The sequence below is a fragment of the Solanum verrucosum genome, unplaced genomic scaffold (assembly GCF_900185275.1).
Source record: "Solanum verrucosum unplaced genomic scaffold, falcon-dt-bn FXZP01001241.1, whole genome shotgun sequence".
Classification (NCBI taxonomy): Eukaryota; Viridiplantae; Streptophyta; class Magnoliopsida; order Solanales; family Solanaceae; genus Solanum; species Solanum verrucosum.
Window position 1 is genome coordinate 69703 of NW_026019556.1, and position 15454 is coordinate 85156.

The window sequence follows — 15454 nt, forward strand, 5'->3', positions numbered from 1 at the left end:
CTCATAGAGTTCCACAAAAAATTGGTATCTATAAATGCCCACTACTTCAAGGCTTGTCAAAGTGTAAACTTGATAAACTCAAAGATCATACTTGAAGTACCCAAACAAATGGAGTTTCAATTTTTGTAGTTTGTGGCTTCATTTTTGCATTTTATTTGTGAGAGAGGAGATGAAGAGTAAATTAGGTCACACTAGGCGTGCAAATTTATTTGCACTATTTTTTTCCAAATACAAAAAGAATATTGCAATCAGATAATAAATAAAAAAGAATGAGTTTATTCATAAAGATTATGAGTACAAATATATTTATCCCTTGATTCCCCTCTCATAAGATTTCTCTATGATTCAAAGGCTATTAGTGTCACTCAAACTAGGATGATGTGGACCTTCTTAGGATTTATTTGATCTTCGTGAAATGATTTTACAGATCTTGTTAAAGTATTTGGTTGTCAAGAAGAGTGCGCCCATATCTTGATCACTTCATGAATATTTCATGAATATATGAAAATTTAGAGATGCCTAATCAAAGAAATATATTACACTTTATATAAGTGTTATATAAGTGTGAGCTAGAGTTTAGGGTAACTAGTCTCCAAAAATCCTAAATGAAATTGGACTCATCTTGTAGAGTCCCACAAAATTTTGATGTCTCAAATGTCAAGGTCTTGTCCCATGAATTTTTTTGGGTCACATAGTTCACTTAATAGTCTTGCTGGATAGAGTTTTATTGGTTGAGGTCTAATCAACTATTCCAGAAGAGGTCTTATGCTTAGAAATGTAGTATCTTTGTCGAAGCCAGTATCAACAAAGATCGCTCTCTCGCAAGGGACTCAGAATCATCTCCAAGCACCTTTGGGAAAGTAGTTCCACTCTCCCATCCAAACGTGGACACAAGATCCAATTTCTAAATATCTTCAACAGTACAACATATCTGCCTTTGCAGATCTGGCGAGGCAAGAACAATGTGCTTATGCAGGCTAGCCTTGTCTACAATTTGAGAATAACATTCATTATTTACAAAAGTAGACCTCAAATAAGTAATTAGTCTTGGATTCAGTTTCGAATATTTGAAATAGAGATGTGTTGTAACAACATAACTAGCACTATATCTCCAAGAAACTCCAAGTGATAATAGCATCTTGGTATCTCAGGTAGCATGTAAGATCCGTGAGTTAGCGCTTTAACAAGCAACGAAGGGTCATAAAACTTGTAACGTAGCGGTGATTTCCAAGTACCGTACAATGACTAGCTTCTCAACATTCATGAGGAAATGCCTTAGCATAGGTGCATCAATAAAATCAATGTCCATCCCGATCCATTTCATAATTGATAAAGTTGCTACTTCCCCGCCTAAGTTGAGGTAGGCACATATTAGCGCCTCAACCACATCAACTACTCTCTTGCTTCAAATCTCCTACTTTACCCTACTATATATACATTTTTACCGAAGGCAAACTCTTTGCCAAAGTTTTAAACTTGAGGATTATCCCTAGGAATGAGCCCCATTTTAAGATTGAATGGTTCATTCCAGATAAATCTCAGAAATTTACTATCACATCCAAGCTTGAACAATGAAACACTGAAAATTATTTTATATTTCTTAATGCTGAAAAGACCCTCATGATGATTTTCACAAGTCTTAAACAGCTGTATACTGATAGCATATTTAAGAAAAGAGTCTCAAAGTTACCTAAGTGATTTCAAATGAAACTTCTGGAGGCATTTCTTTGTTGTCATCACTTCCAAAACCTTAGCAGTTGGGATAAAAAGTTTTAGTTTGCAGTTATAAAAAAGAATTCTTTTCAAGTTTATTCTGATGGCTTCCCCTATAAAGTCTAAAGGTTCTAGCACGGCAGATAGTTATTGGCGAAAGATTCTTGACCTAGAGAATCTTATGAATCTAAGTTATACACATATGGCAGTGAATCTGTTCGGGTGAAGTATAACAAATTCACTGTCATACGTGTATACCTAAGAATTCATAAGATTCTCGAGCTCTAAAATCTTCCGCAATACCTATCTGTCGTGCTACAACCTTTAGACTTTATAAGGGAAGCAGTCATGCCGAATAAACTTATAAAGAAAGCTTTTGGATCACTACAAGCTAAAACTTTGTAACCCAACTGCTAAGGTTTTGGAAGTAATGACAATAAAGAAATGCTTCTAGAAGTTACATTTGGAATCACTTGGGAAACTTGGAGACTCTTTTCTTGAATGTGATGTTAGTATACAACTGTTTAAGACTTATGAAAGTCATCACGAGGATTTTCTCAAAATTAAGAAAAATAAAATCATTTCCAATGTTACACTGTGCAAGTTTGGATGTGCTCGTAAAATATCAAAATCCATCCATAATGAACCATTCAATCTTAAAACATGAATCATTCCTGATGATAATTCTCAAGTGCATAACTTTGATTAAGAGTTCATGTTGCCTTCAATAAAAATGTATAGTAGGCTAAGGCAAATGATTAGAAATAGTAAGAAGTAGTTGATGTGGTTGAGGCACTAATAGGTTCCTACCTCAACTTGTGTGGGGAAGTAGCGGCATTACCATTTACGAAATGGCTTTGGTTGCACAGTGATTTTGTCGATGCACCTATGCCAAGACACTTCCCTGTGAATGCTGAGAAACTAGTTAATGTCTGGTACTTTGAATCCCTGCTACATTACAAGTTCAATTATCCTTCAGTGCTTGTTGAAGCTCTAACTCAAGGATCATACATGCTACTTGAGATTCCACGATGATGTTAACGTTCGGAGTTTCTTGGAGATGCAGTTCTAGATTATGTTGTTACAACACATCTCTATTTCAAATATTCGAACTGACTCCGTGACTAATTACTAATTTGAGGTCTGCTTCTTTAAACAATGAATGATATGGTCAATTTGCAGGTAAGGTTGGCCTGAACAAGCACCTTCTTCATGCATCGCCAAATATACAAAAGCAGATATGTTGCACTGTTGAGGATTTTTGAGAAATTGGATCTTGTGTCCATGTTCATATGGGAGGCTGAAACTACTTCCCAAATGTGCTTGGAGATGTTGTTGGGTCCGTTGTTTGTGCGATCTTTGTTGATTCTAGCTCCAACAAAGATACTAATACATTTATAAACATAAGACCTCTTCTGGAACCGTTGATTACACCTCAAACAATAAAACTCCAGCCAACAAGAGAGTTCAGTGAACTATGTGACCATAAAGGTTTTTTAAAAAAGACATCAGTTTCTTCATGAGACAAGAACTCGACATTTGTAGATATCAAAATTGTGTGGCACTCTACCAGATTAGTCAAATTTTAGTTAGGATTCTTGAAAATTACTCCTAGCTTACACTATATAAAGGGTAATATATCCCTTAGAGAGGGATCTTCAAAATATCATAAATTCATGAAATATTTACAAAGGTATCAAGATGTGGGTGGACTCTTCTTGATAACCAAATACTCAAAAAAAGATCCACAAAAACCTCTTTACATGGATATCAAATAAAATTCATTTAAGGTGCAAATTATCCTACAAAAGAATCAAGAGAGGGACATAATTGTACCCAAACTGTTAATTGATAAAATATTCATGTTTCGTCATATTTATTTTGTGGTCAAAGTTTATTTTCCATATATAAGATTTATTGCAAACAAATTTTGTCTCCTAGAACCCTAACTAAAATTATAATTTGTTTTGGGGTTTGATTAGTTCGATCGGAGTTGCTTAATTGGTGAGAATTTGTTCGACATTGAAAAAAATGAATATTTATTGATCAAATCACACTCCGTAGTCTGAAAGATCTTTTGTAGAAATTAATTAATCAAACGAGAATAAAGATAGATCAAGTGCCTTTGGGTTCATCTCATACCTTGTATGTAATATTTATCTCCCAAAAGCATGGAGATGCACACACAAGATTTGTTGAAGTCTGACTTAAAATAATGAGAATGACCTCAAACAGTATAATAGGCATTGTTCATATATATATATATGATGACTAAATTTTAAATAATTAATAGGCTAGACTTTCCTTGGTTTTAGCTCAAGGGTATTATTGTAACTAGCCTAGGTTAGTTTATCTATTATTATAAATAGTAGAAACTAGGGTTTATTTTAGGAGTTGGTTTTTGAATGAACATTTTATATTTAGGCTTCTTTGTGAGTTTGAAGAAACCCTCATATTTGTTCAATTGAACCCTCTTGATTACTTAGGTTAGTCTTCACTTGTATGAGTTCAATTTCATTTCACACTTAGATTTTATTTTAAAAATTAAATGTCTTTTAGTTGCTAGACCGTCTTTTTTTACTTCTAAATCTCTGTCTTTCTTTCTGTTTCTTAATAGTATATTTTGTTTGCTTGATTGTGGTTCACTTTATTGTTCTTGCGTCTAGAATTACATCAATTGATATTTCTCCCTCTTCCTTTCTATTTCTAAACCATATATATTGCTTTCTTGATTGTGGTATTACGTAAGTCTATCCTTCAAGGCATAAATAGAAGAAGTCCCTACATTTTTGCCACCACTGGAAATTGTACTTGATACCTCATGGTTCTCAACTTCCTTCCTTGACGACCATGTAATGTTTTGATTGAATGCTAAAAAATAATATTTCTGTTGCAAAAGGAATTTCCTCTAGTGAAGAATATATTGAATTGCCTATTTATTATGTTCCATGAACCCTACTATTCTAGGTAGGTATTAGTTGAATTTTGGTGCACCTCCCATCTGTGAAGTTGGAACCCTACTATTCTAGGTAGGTATTAGTTGAATTTTGGTGCACCTCCCATCTGTGAAGTTCTTTATGTCTTCATGATTTAATTATTAGATTAAAGTAGTGTATGGATTGGAAGTGTAACTTATACATGTCACCTATACATCCATTCCTCCTCGCCTTGATCCAAAAAAACCAAGAGAATTGACCCAACTAGCTTAGAATTGACACATAGTTGTTGGTTATATCAATATTTTTCTGACAAATGCCTTTATCATAACTTCCACATAATGCCTAATAATGTAAACCTTTTATACTAGTATGATCAATATATTGCTAGCTTTGATATTCGCTTAAAAGTTGCTTAATTTGGTATTTAATTACTTAGCATTGGGTGATGCAGTGGGTGTGCATGAGTTAGTATTGTCCAGATACCTAATGCAAAGTTTCACTTTGCTTGGACCACAGTGATCCATAACTCATGTAAAAATATAGGACATAAAAGAAAACTTGTTAGCATTGTGTGTTGCAGTGACTGTGCAAGAGTTATTATTGTCCACATACCTAATGCAAAGTGTCACTAGGCTTGGACCGCAGTGATCTATAGCCTATGTAAAAATATAAGACATAAAAGAAAACTAATAATCTTTTTTCTCTATTAAAGTATTTGGGTGACCTATTAAATGTTGAGACATTTAATACTAGAATTTTGGTAATTTGAATGTGTATGATTTGTGTACATTGACAACAATGATATTGAAACCCAATTTAAACTTGTCCTAAGCTAGAAAGCGTGTTGAGCTTGTTAGGGAGGGTGATCCCACTGATGGTGACTTTCCAAATTGTCATACTTTTCTTGAGGAAGTGTCTCATCTCATTGAGTTCCACAAATTTTTGGTGTCTATAAATGCCCCCTACATCAAGGCTTGTGGGAGTGTAAACTTGATAAACTCAAAGACGAAACTTGAAGTACCCACAAAAATGGAGTTTCAATCTTTGTGGTTTGTGGCTTCAGATTCGCATTTGATTTGTGAGAGAGGAGATAAAGGGAAAATTGGGTCACACTGGGAGTGCCAATTTATTTGCAATATTTTTTCTCAAATACAAAAAATATATTGCAATCACATAATAAATAAAAAAGAATGACTTTATTCATAAAGATTGTGAGTACAAATATGTTTATCCCTTGATTCCTTTCTCTTAAGATTTCTCCGTGATTCAAAGGATGTTAGTGTCACTCAAACTAAAGATGATGTGTACCTCCTTAGGATTTATTTGATCTCCGTGAAAGGATTTTATGGATCTTGTTAAAACATTTGGTTGTGAAGAAGACTGCACCCACATCTTGATTACTTTATGAATATTCCATGAATATATGAAATTTTAGAGATGCCTATTCAAGGAAATACATTACACTTTAAATAAGTATGAGCTTGAGTTTAGGTTAAGTAGTCTCCAAGAACCTTAAATGAAATTGGACTCATCTTGTAGAGTCCCGCATAATTTTGATGTATCACAAATGTCGAATTCTTGTCCCATGATTTTTTTTTGGGTCACATAGTTCACTTAACTGTCTTTTTGGATAGAGTTTTATTGTTTGATCGACTATTCCAGAAGAGGGCTTATGCTTAGAAATGTAGTATCTTTATAGAAGCCAGTATCAACAAAGATCACACTCTAGCAAAGGACTCAATAATATCTCCAAGCACATTTGGGAAAGTAGTTTCACTCTCCCATTCAAACATGGACACAAGATCCAATTTCTCAAAATCCTCAGTAGTACAACATATATGCCTTTGCATATTTGACAAGGCATGAAGAATGTGCTTATGCATGCTAGCCTTAACTGCAGATTGAGCATAACATTTATTATTTACAAAAGTAGACCTCAAATAAGTAATTATTCTTGGATTCAGTCTCAAATATTTGAAATAGAGATGTGTTGAAATAACATAACCTAGCACTACATCTCCAAGAAATTCCAAGTGCTAATAACATCTTGATATCTCAAGTAGCATGAAAGATCTGCGAGTGAGCACTTTAACAAGCAGCGAAGGGTCATGAAACTTGTAATGTAGCAGTGATTTCCAAGTACCGTACATTGACTAGCTTCTCAGCATTCAAGAGGAAGTGCCTTAGGATAGGTGCATCAATAAAATCAATGTCCATCGCAATCCATTTCATAAATGATAAAGTTGCTACTTCCCCGCCTGAGCTGAGGTAGGCACCTATTAGTGCCTCAAGCACATCAGCTACACTCTTGCTTCTAATCTCCTACTTTACCCTACTATACATTTTCACTGAAGGCAAACTCTTTGCCAAAGCTTTAAACTTGAGAATTATCATTAGGAATGAGCCCCATTTTATGATCGAATAGTTCATTACGGATAAATCTCAGAATTTTACGAGCGCATCCAAGCTTGAACAATGTAGCATTGAAAATGATTTTATTTTTCTTAATGCTGAAAAGACCTTCATGATGATTTTCATAAGTCTTAAACAGTTGTATACTGATAGCATCAGAGGCGAATCCAGTATTTCAAGAAAACGGGTGCACCATTGCTTTAAAGATAAGATCAAAAATTTAGGAAAAAGGGTAAAAAATGCCTTAAATTATGTGAAAAGAACAAAAATGCCCTCCGTTTATAGTTAGGCTAAAAAATGTGCTTGCCGTCAATATTTTGGTTAAACAATTCCCTTGCAGTCAATACTTTGGTCCAGAAATTCCCTTATAGTTACTAAAATGGGTCAAAAATGTCATTTTCCGAATACATGTATTTTTTTCTTTTTCAAATTTCAACACATCTTCTTCCTAATTAAAAAAATATTATTAAAAAACCACGTTCTTGTTTTCTTTCTTTTAAAATCACTTTAACAAATAAAACAGTAAGAATTTTTTTTTTTTCTTAATCTCATTTTATCAATTAAAATAGAATAACTTCATGTACCCTTTCGACAAATAATATATGCCATATATATAAGATCATAGTATATCCATCCTTAATTATATTTAAATAACAATAAAAAATAATTATAATAAAATAAGAAATATTTTCATTTTTTATTTTATTTTCTGAATTGAAGTTAAGATAAACATTTGCTAATTTTAAAAAATATTATAACAAAAAAATGTGTTAAAAATAAAATCAACAATATAATTATTTGAAAAATAAGTATTTTTGACTCACAAATAACCCATATGGGCATTTTTGTCCAAAGTATTGAAGGTAGGGGCATTTTTGGACCAAACTACAAACGGGGGGCATTTTTGTTCCTTTTCGCATAGTTTAAGGGCATATTGACCCTTTTCCCAAAAAATTATAATAAGAATAACTAAGCGAGCAATATATAAAAATTACATTACCACAAAAAACATCATCAGTTTACAATTGTACTCTACGAGACTTAATATTTTGAAAACGATCTATAATAGCATCATTACTTACATTTTCAAATATCTTTCGCTCTATCTTGCAAACTAAACAACCATTCAAAAAATAAGGGAATCACACCCCTTTCACATTAAAAAAAAAAAAGAAACCACATCCTTCAAAATTGATAATATAATATTAAACGTATTCCTTACAAGTTACATCCGCAAAATATGTAAGTTTGAGATAATCAATTCTTTAGCTCTTGATGATTTCCTATTATAAGTAATGAATATTTTTTTTATATGGAAACCCTAAAATTAAAGTGATATATTTATTTTTATTTTTTGATTTTGTTAGTTTGTTTATTAAAAAAATAAATCATAAACTAAAAAGAAATTTACCTTAAACTTTGATAATGATAATTTTTCTAGATTCTTGACTTGAAGTTGGAGACTTGAAGCTTGTTCTTTGTGTGGAAAATAAAAGGTAAATTTGAATAGAGAAGAAAAATATTGTTGGAACTTGAAAAGTGGGTGGCAAGGAAACTTTTGAAGTCTTTGACTTTAAAACTTTCAGAATTTAGTTTTTTTTTTTAAAAGTAAAAAACGTGTTTTAAGTTAATAAAAATAAATTGAAGCGAATTGGGGCTAGCAAGGATCAAACCTGGGACCTTGGTGCTGAAATCTGGCAGTCAAACCAGTGAACCAACCAGCCATCTTGAGTATGGGTTCCACAAGTTTTAATTTAATATGTTCTTTAATAATTATACAAGTAATATATCGAGTTTAATCGGATGACCATGGGTTCCGGTGACCCAATTTTAACACATAAATTTGCCCCTGGATAGCATCTTTGAGAAAAGAGTCTCCAAGTTACCCAAGTGATTCCAAATGAAACTTCTGGAGGAATTTCTTTGTTGTCATCACTTCCAAAACCTTAGAAGTAGGGATAAAAAAATTTAGTTTGCAGTGATAAAAAGAATTCTTTTCAATTTTATTTGGCATGATTTCTTCCCCTATAAAGTCTAAAGGTTCTAGCACGGCAAATAGTTATTGGCGAAATAATCTTAACTTTGAGAATCTTATAAATTCTAAGGTTTACACGTATGGCAGTGAATCTGTTTGGGTGGAGTATAACAGATTCACTGCCATATGTGTATACCTTAGAATTCATAAGATTCTTGAGGTCAAGAATCTTTCGCCAATAACTATCTGTCGTGCTACAACCTTTAAACTTTATAGGGGAAGCAATCATGCTGAATAAACTTGGAAAGAAAGCTTTTGGATCACTGCAAACTAAAACTTTGTATCCCAACTGCTAAGGTTTTGGAAGTAATGACAACAAAGAAATGCCTCTAGAAGTTTCATTTGGAATAATTTGGGAAACTTGGAGACTATTTTCTCAAATGTGATGTGTCACGACCCGATTTATCAAGTCATGATGGCACCTACTATAACCCACCAGCAGGTAAGCCAACCCGTAACCCGGAACAACAAGTAATGGGTCTGAGGGTAGAAATTAAACAAGAGTAGGCAAATAACAATATAAACAGGCGGAAGCAAACCAAAAACATATATACAAATAAAGATCCCTCCCAGAACCTGGAAGTCACTAGTACAGAGCTACTACAAAATGAGTACAAGTCCTAAAACCGGACAACAGAGACTGGACTGTCTCGAAAGGAAAAAGACAAGTCTATATATACAGATGGAGACTGAAATAGTACAAACGCCGTGTGCTCACCCCCATCTCCGGATAAGTCTACTCCAAGCTAGATCAACGCTGGCTACTAGTGCTCGGACCTGCATCACAAAATAGATGCAGAGCGTAGCATGAGTACCAAAACAACCGGTACCCAGTAGGCATCATAGGCCGACTTAGCAAGATAAGCAAAAGTAAACTGAAATGCAAATAAAGGGTCACATCAAGTGCAAAGAGTAGTAAATGGGGGTATGTACACAAGCGTACAGGCAAAAAAGACAAGCAATCTAACTAACTTCGCCGAGCTCCCATAAACCCGACAGGTACGCTCGTGCACAATAAAAGAAACCACCTGCACGGACCCCCATAAGCCCGGCAGATGGACCGGCAGTTGAAGTAAAATAATGGAGCTAGAAGGTCTATCACAATATTACCAAATTCCGGACTTTTAACTGAACCATTCCCAATCATATTCCAGGATTTCATTACGTCCCGGACTTTAGTCAGAATCTCTCCAACCTCCAAAACCTCAACCTACAGATGAGAGTAATCAAGACTAAACTGAAGCTTTAGTGAGGAATTGGGAATACACCACGTGCAAGCTGGACCACGGACTCGAACCGGGTACTATAGCTAATGAGTCAACCTATATGGGCTGGACCACGGACTCGAACCGGGTGCTGTAGCCAAAGGTTGGGCACGGGTGGGCTGGACCGCGGACTCGAACCGGGTACTGTAGCCAAAACCAGATCACAGGTAAGCTGGACCACGGACTCTAACCGGGTACTGTAGCTAAGCCTGTACATAAGTAAGCTGGACCACGGACTCTAACCGGGTACTGTAGCTAAAACCAGATCACAGGTAAGCTGGACCACGGACTCTAACCGGGTACTGTAGCTAATAGAAAAGCAGGGCATTATGGATACAAGGTCATAAGCTGAGTTACCGATTTTCAGACTCAAGTCTGCTATATCAGTCTACAAGGAGCTGACCGTCCGAAACGACGTCGGAAAAAGTTCTACTGTCCAACGACATCCGAAATCTCGCAAGTCTATGGCAACACTAGTCTAAGCCTAGACTAAGGCCAAACATACTTCGATTCAATATTATCATATACGCCACAAGATATGGATATTCAATAATATCAAGAGACATGCTGTCATAATCAAACACTTTCCCGAAATAAGGTCTAAGGCAGGAATTATAGAAATTTAGCATGCTCGACACCCGAACCCTCCATACTCAAGCAAATCAATAAACAAATGCCTAAACATGCTCAATCTCACGAGAGAAAACCATAGCCTACCTGAAAGCCGATCACGCGTGCTCCAACTCACGGTACTGGATCTTTTCCTCTCCGAACGGTCTCCAAATGCTTTCCCCACTAACAAAAGGTTAATCACCTCGTCATTACGAATATATTGACACTAAAATTATATTTTTCGGAGACGGACCCAAAATCGGGTCTAAAACGGAATTGTGGGGCCCACAATTAGAATCTCGAAATCGAATCCGTGGAAACGTCCCAAATACCTTACTAAACTAATACCCCAAAATTATAGCACAAACAGATGCTTAAAACACCGCAAATCAGCCACAACAATTAAAAGTAGCAGCCCCTAGTTCACCAATTTCCGGAAAAACGAGGCCCTTTCAACCCAAACAGATTATACCACGACGATCCTTGCGAAAAACTCTACAAGTTAGCCTCAAGAATGACTCAAAACGGACTTACGATGATCAAGAACTCACATTTCAAAATTCAACAACAAAACCATCCGGAAATCACCCTGGCAGTGGCTAAAAATCGATTTCTTACCTCAAATGAAGCCTCCCCTCGCGTTTCTGAGACCACCACTAGATTCCCCTCGAAATTCTCTTGAAGTTTGCCTTTTGAATCACTTAATTTGGACTAAAAATGAAGGAGCAATTTCAAGTTGAAGTTGAAGGAAAAAAAATGGACGAATTTCGTCTTAAATTCTGGAAATTTCCAGATTTCACTCCTCTGCCACGTGTCGTCACGTGGCTCTGCCACGTCACCGCCGCGTCAAAATTCTACAACCCTTCAAACTTAAGTTTCGATGTTTCGGACTCGTTCGGAGTCGGAAAAATACAAACCTTATATGGAATCTGATTGGAAATGATATTTCGGACTCAACGGTGAAGGCGGAATTTCCATTTGGAGCTCGCTTCGATGAAAAGTGGGTCCCACATCCAGTATCGTTTGAACCAGATTCCACAACTGCTATCTAAAATCTCGGGAAGTGAACAAAGGGTCGTTCTAGACCAAAATCGATCTTCCGAAGCTAACCTAGCTGTCAGAATTTTCATCTGAGCACACCTTCCAAAAAGGTTGACCAAAGTCAACTTTTCAAGTTATAAAAACTCCAAAACAGGAAAACGGGCCTAAAACCCAAACGAACGACCAGGCGACCGAACAGTCAGTGCCAGCAAGTCATAAATGACTTGGGGTCGCTACAGGAACGCTCTAAACGATGAAATGAATTCTTTAATTTAAAAATGACCTGGAGGGTCATTACATGATGTTAGTATACAACTGTTTAAGACTTATGAAAGTTATCACGAGGGTTTTCTCAGAATTAAGAAAAATAAAATCATTTCCAATGTTACACTGTGCAAGTTTGGATGTGCTCGTAAAATATTAAAATTTATTCGTAATGAACCATTCGATTTTAAAGCATGAATCATTCCTAATTCTCAAGTTCACAACTTTGATGTGGTTGTAGGCCAAGGCAAACGATTATAAATAGTAAGAAGTAGTTGATGTGGTTGAGGCACTAATAAGTGCCTACCTCAACTCGTGTGGGGAAGTAGCGGCTTAATCATTTATGAAATGGATTTGGTTGCACATTGATTTTGTCGACGCTCCTATGCCAAGACACTTCCCTGTGAATGCTGAGAAGATAGTTAATGTCTGGTACTTTGAATCCCTGCTACATTACAAGATCCATGATCCTTCACTGCTTGTTGAAGCTCTAACTCAAGGATCATACATGCTAAATGAGATTCCATGATGATATCAACGTTCGGAATTTCTTGGAGATGCAGTGCTAGATTATGTTTTTACAACACATCTCGATTTTAAATATTCGTACCGACACCATGAATAATTGCTGATTTGAGGTCTGCTTCTTTAAACAATGAAAGATATGCTCAATATGCAGTTAAGGCTGGCCTGCACAAGCACCTTCATCATGCCTTGCCAGATCTACAAAGGCACATATGTTGTACTATTGAGGATGTTTGAGAAAATAGATCTCGTGTCCACGTTCGTATGGGAGGCTGAAACTACTTTCTCAAAGGTGCTTGGAGATATTGTTGGGTCCGTTGTTTGTGCGATCTTTGTTTATTCTAGCTTCAACAAAGATATTAATACATTTCTAAAGATAAGACCTCTTCTGGGACTGTTGATTACACCTCAAACAATATAACTCTAGCCAACAAGAGAGTTAAGTGAACTATGTAACCAGAAACGTTATTTAAAAAAGAAATCAGTTTTTTATGAGATAGGAACTCGACATTTGTAGACATCAAAATTGTGTGGGACTCTACCAGATGAGTCCAATTTCAGTAAGGATTCTTGAAAAGTACTCATAGCTTACACTGTATAAAGGGTAATATATCTCTTAGAGAGGGATCTTGAAAATTTCATAAATTCATGAAATATTTACAAAGATATCAAGATGTGGGTGGAATGTTCTTGATAACCAAATTCTTTAAAAAAAAAAAAAATAATCCACCAAAACCTCTTTACATGGATATCAAATAAAATTCATTTTAGCTGTAAATTATCCTACAAAAGAATCAAGAGAGGGACATAATTGTACCCAAACTGTTAATTAATAAAATATTCTTGTTTCGTCATATTTATATTGTGGTTGGAGTTAATTTTCCATATATAAGATTTGTTGCAAACATATTTTTGTCTCCTAGAATCCTAACTAAAATTTATAATTTGTTTTGGGGTTTGATTAGTTCGATCGGAGTTGCTTAATTGGTGAGAATTTGTTCGACATTGAAAAAAATGAATATTTATTGATCAAATCACACTCCGTAGTCTGAAAGATCTTTTGTAGAAATTAATTAATCAAACGAGAATAAAGATAGATTAAGTGCCTTTGGGTTCATCTCATACCTTGTATGTAATATTTATCTCCCAAAAGCATGGAGATGCACACACAAGATTTGTTGAAGTCTGACTTAAAATAATGAGAATGACCTCAAACAGTATAATAGGCATTGTTCATATATATATGATGACTAAATTTTAAATAATTAATAGGCTAGACTTTCCTTGGTCTTAGATCACGGGTATTATTGTAATTAGCTTAGGTTAGTTTATCTATTATTATAATTAGTAGAAACTAGGGTTTATTTTAGGAGTTGGTTTTTGAATGAACATTTGATGTTTAGGCTTCTTTGTGAGTTTGAAGAAACCCTCATATCTATTCAATTGAACCCTCTTGATTACTTAGGTTAGTCTCCACTAGTATGAGTTCAATTTCTTTTCACCCTTAGATTTTATTCTAGTAATTAAATGTCTTTCAGTTGCTAGACTGCCCTTTTTTACTTTTAAATCTCTGTCTTTTTTTCTGTTTCTTAATAGTATATTTTGTTTGCTTGATTGTGGTTCACTTTATTGTTCTTGCATCTAGAATTACATCAATAGATATTTCTCCCTATTCCTTTCTATTTCTAAACCATGCTTTCTTGATTGTGATACTCGGTAAATCTATCCTTCAAAGCATAATTAGAAGAAATCACTTACATTTTTGCCACCGCTGAAAATTGTACTTGATACCTCGTGGTTCTCAACTCACTTCCTTGACGACCAGGTAATGTTTTGATTGAATGCAAAACAAAAATATTTCTGATGCAAAAGGAATTTTCCTATAGTGAACAATCTATTAAATTGCCTTTTTATTATGTTCCATGAACCCTACTATTCTAGGTAGGTATTAATTGAATTTTGGTGCACCTCCAATCTGTGAAGTTCTTTATGTCTTCATGATTTAATTATTAGATTAAGGTAGTATGGGGATTGGAAGTATAACTTATACATGTCACTTGTACATCCATTCCTCCTCGCCCTGATCCAAAAAACCAAGAGAATTGACCCCAACTAGCTTAGAATTGACATGTAGTTGTTGTTCATATCAATATTTTTTGACAAATGCCTTTATCATAACTTCCACATAATGCCTAATACTCTAAACCTTTTATACTAGTATGATCAATATGCTGCTAGCTTTGATATTCACTAAAATTTTATTCAAGTTGGTTTTTAATTACTTAGCATTGGGTGTGCATGAGTTATTATTGTCCAGATACCTAATGCAAAGTGTCACTTGCCTTGGACCACAATGATCCATAGGTTATGTAAAAATATAGGACATAAAATAAAACTTGTTAGCATTGTGTGTTGCATTGGGTGCGTAGGAGTTCTTATTGTCCAGATACCTAATGCAAAGTGTCACTTGGCTTGGACCACAGTGATCCATTGCCTATGTAAAAATTTTAGGACATAAAATAAAAATAATAATCTTTTTTCTACATTAAAGTATTTGAGCAACCTATTAAATGTTGAGACATTTAATACTAGAATTTTGGTAATTTGAATGAATATGATTTGCGTACATTGACAACAATGATATTGAA

The 15454-nt window shown here is 34.9% G+C and overlaps 4 pseudogenes; 2 read left to right on the forward strand and 2 right to left on the reverse strand.

Moving 5' to 3' along the window:
• Positions 1-904: 904 nt before the first annotated feature.
• On the reverse strand, positions 905-1737 carry LOC125814054 (endoribonuclease Dicer homolog 2-like; annotated as a pseudogene).
• A 79-nt stretch (positions 1738-1816) lies between these two features.
• LOC125814127 (endoribonuclease Dicer homolog 2-like) lies at positions 1817-3017 on the forward strand (annotated as a pseudogene).
• Positions 3018-6370: 3353 nt separating this feature from the next.
• LOC125814221 (endoribonuclease Dicer homolog 2-like) lies at positions 6371-9078 on the reverse strand (annotated as a pseudogene).
• Positions 9079-9179: 101 nt separating this feature from the next.
• On the forward strand, positions 9180-13043 carry LOC125814318 (endoribonuclease Dicer homolog 2-like; annotated as a pseudogene).
• Positions 13044-15454: the final 2411 nt, after the last annotated feature.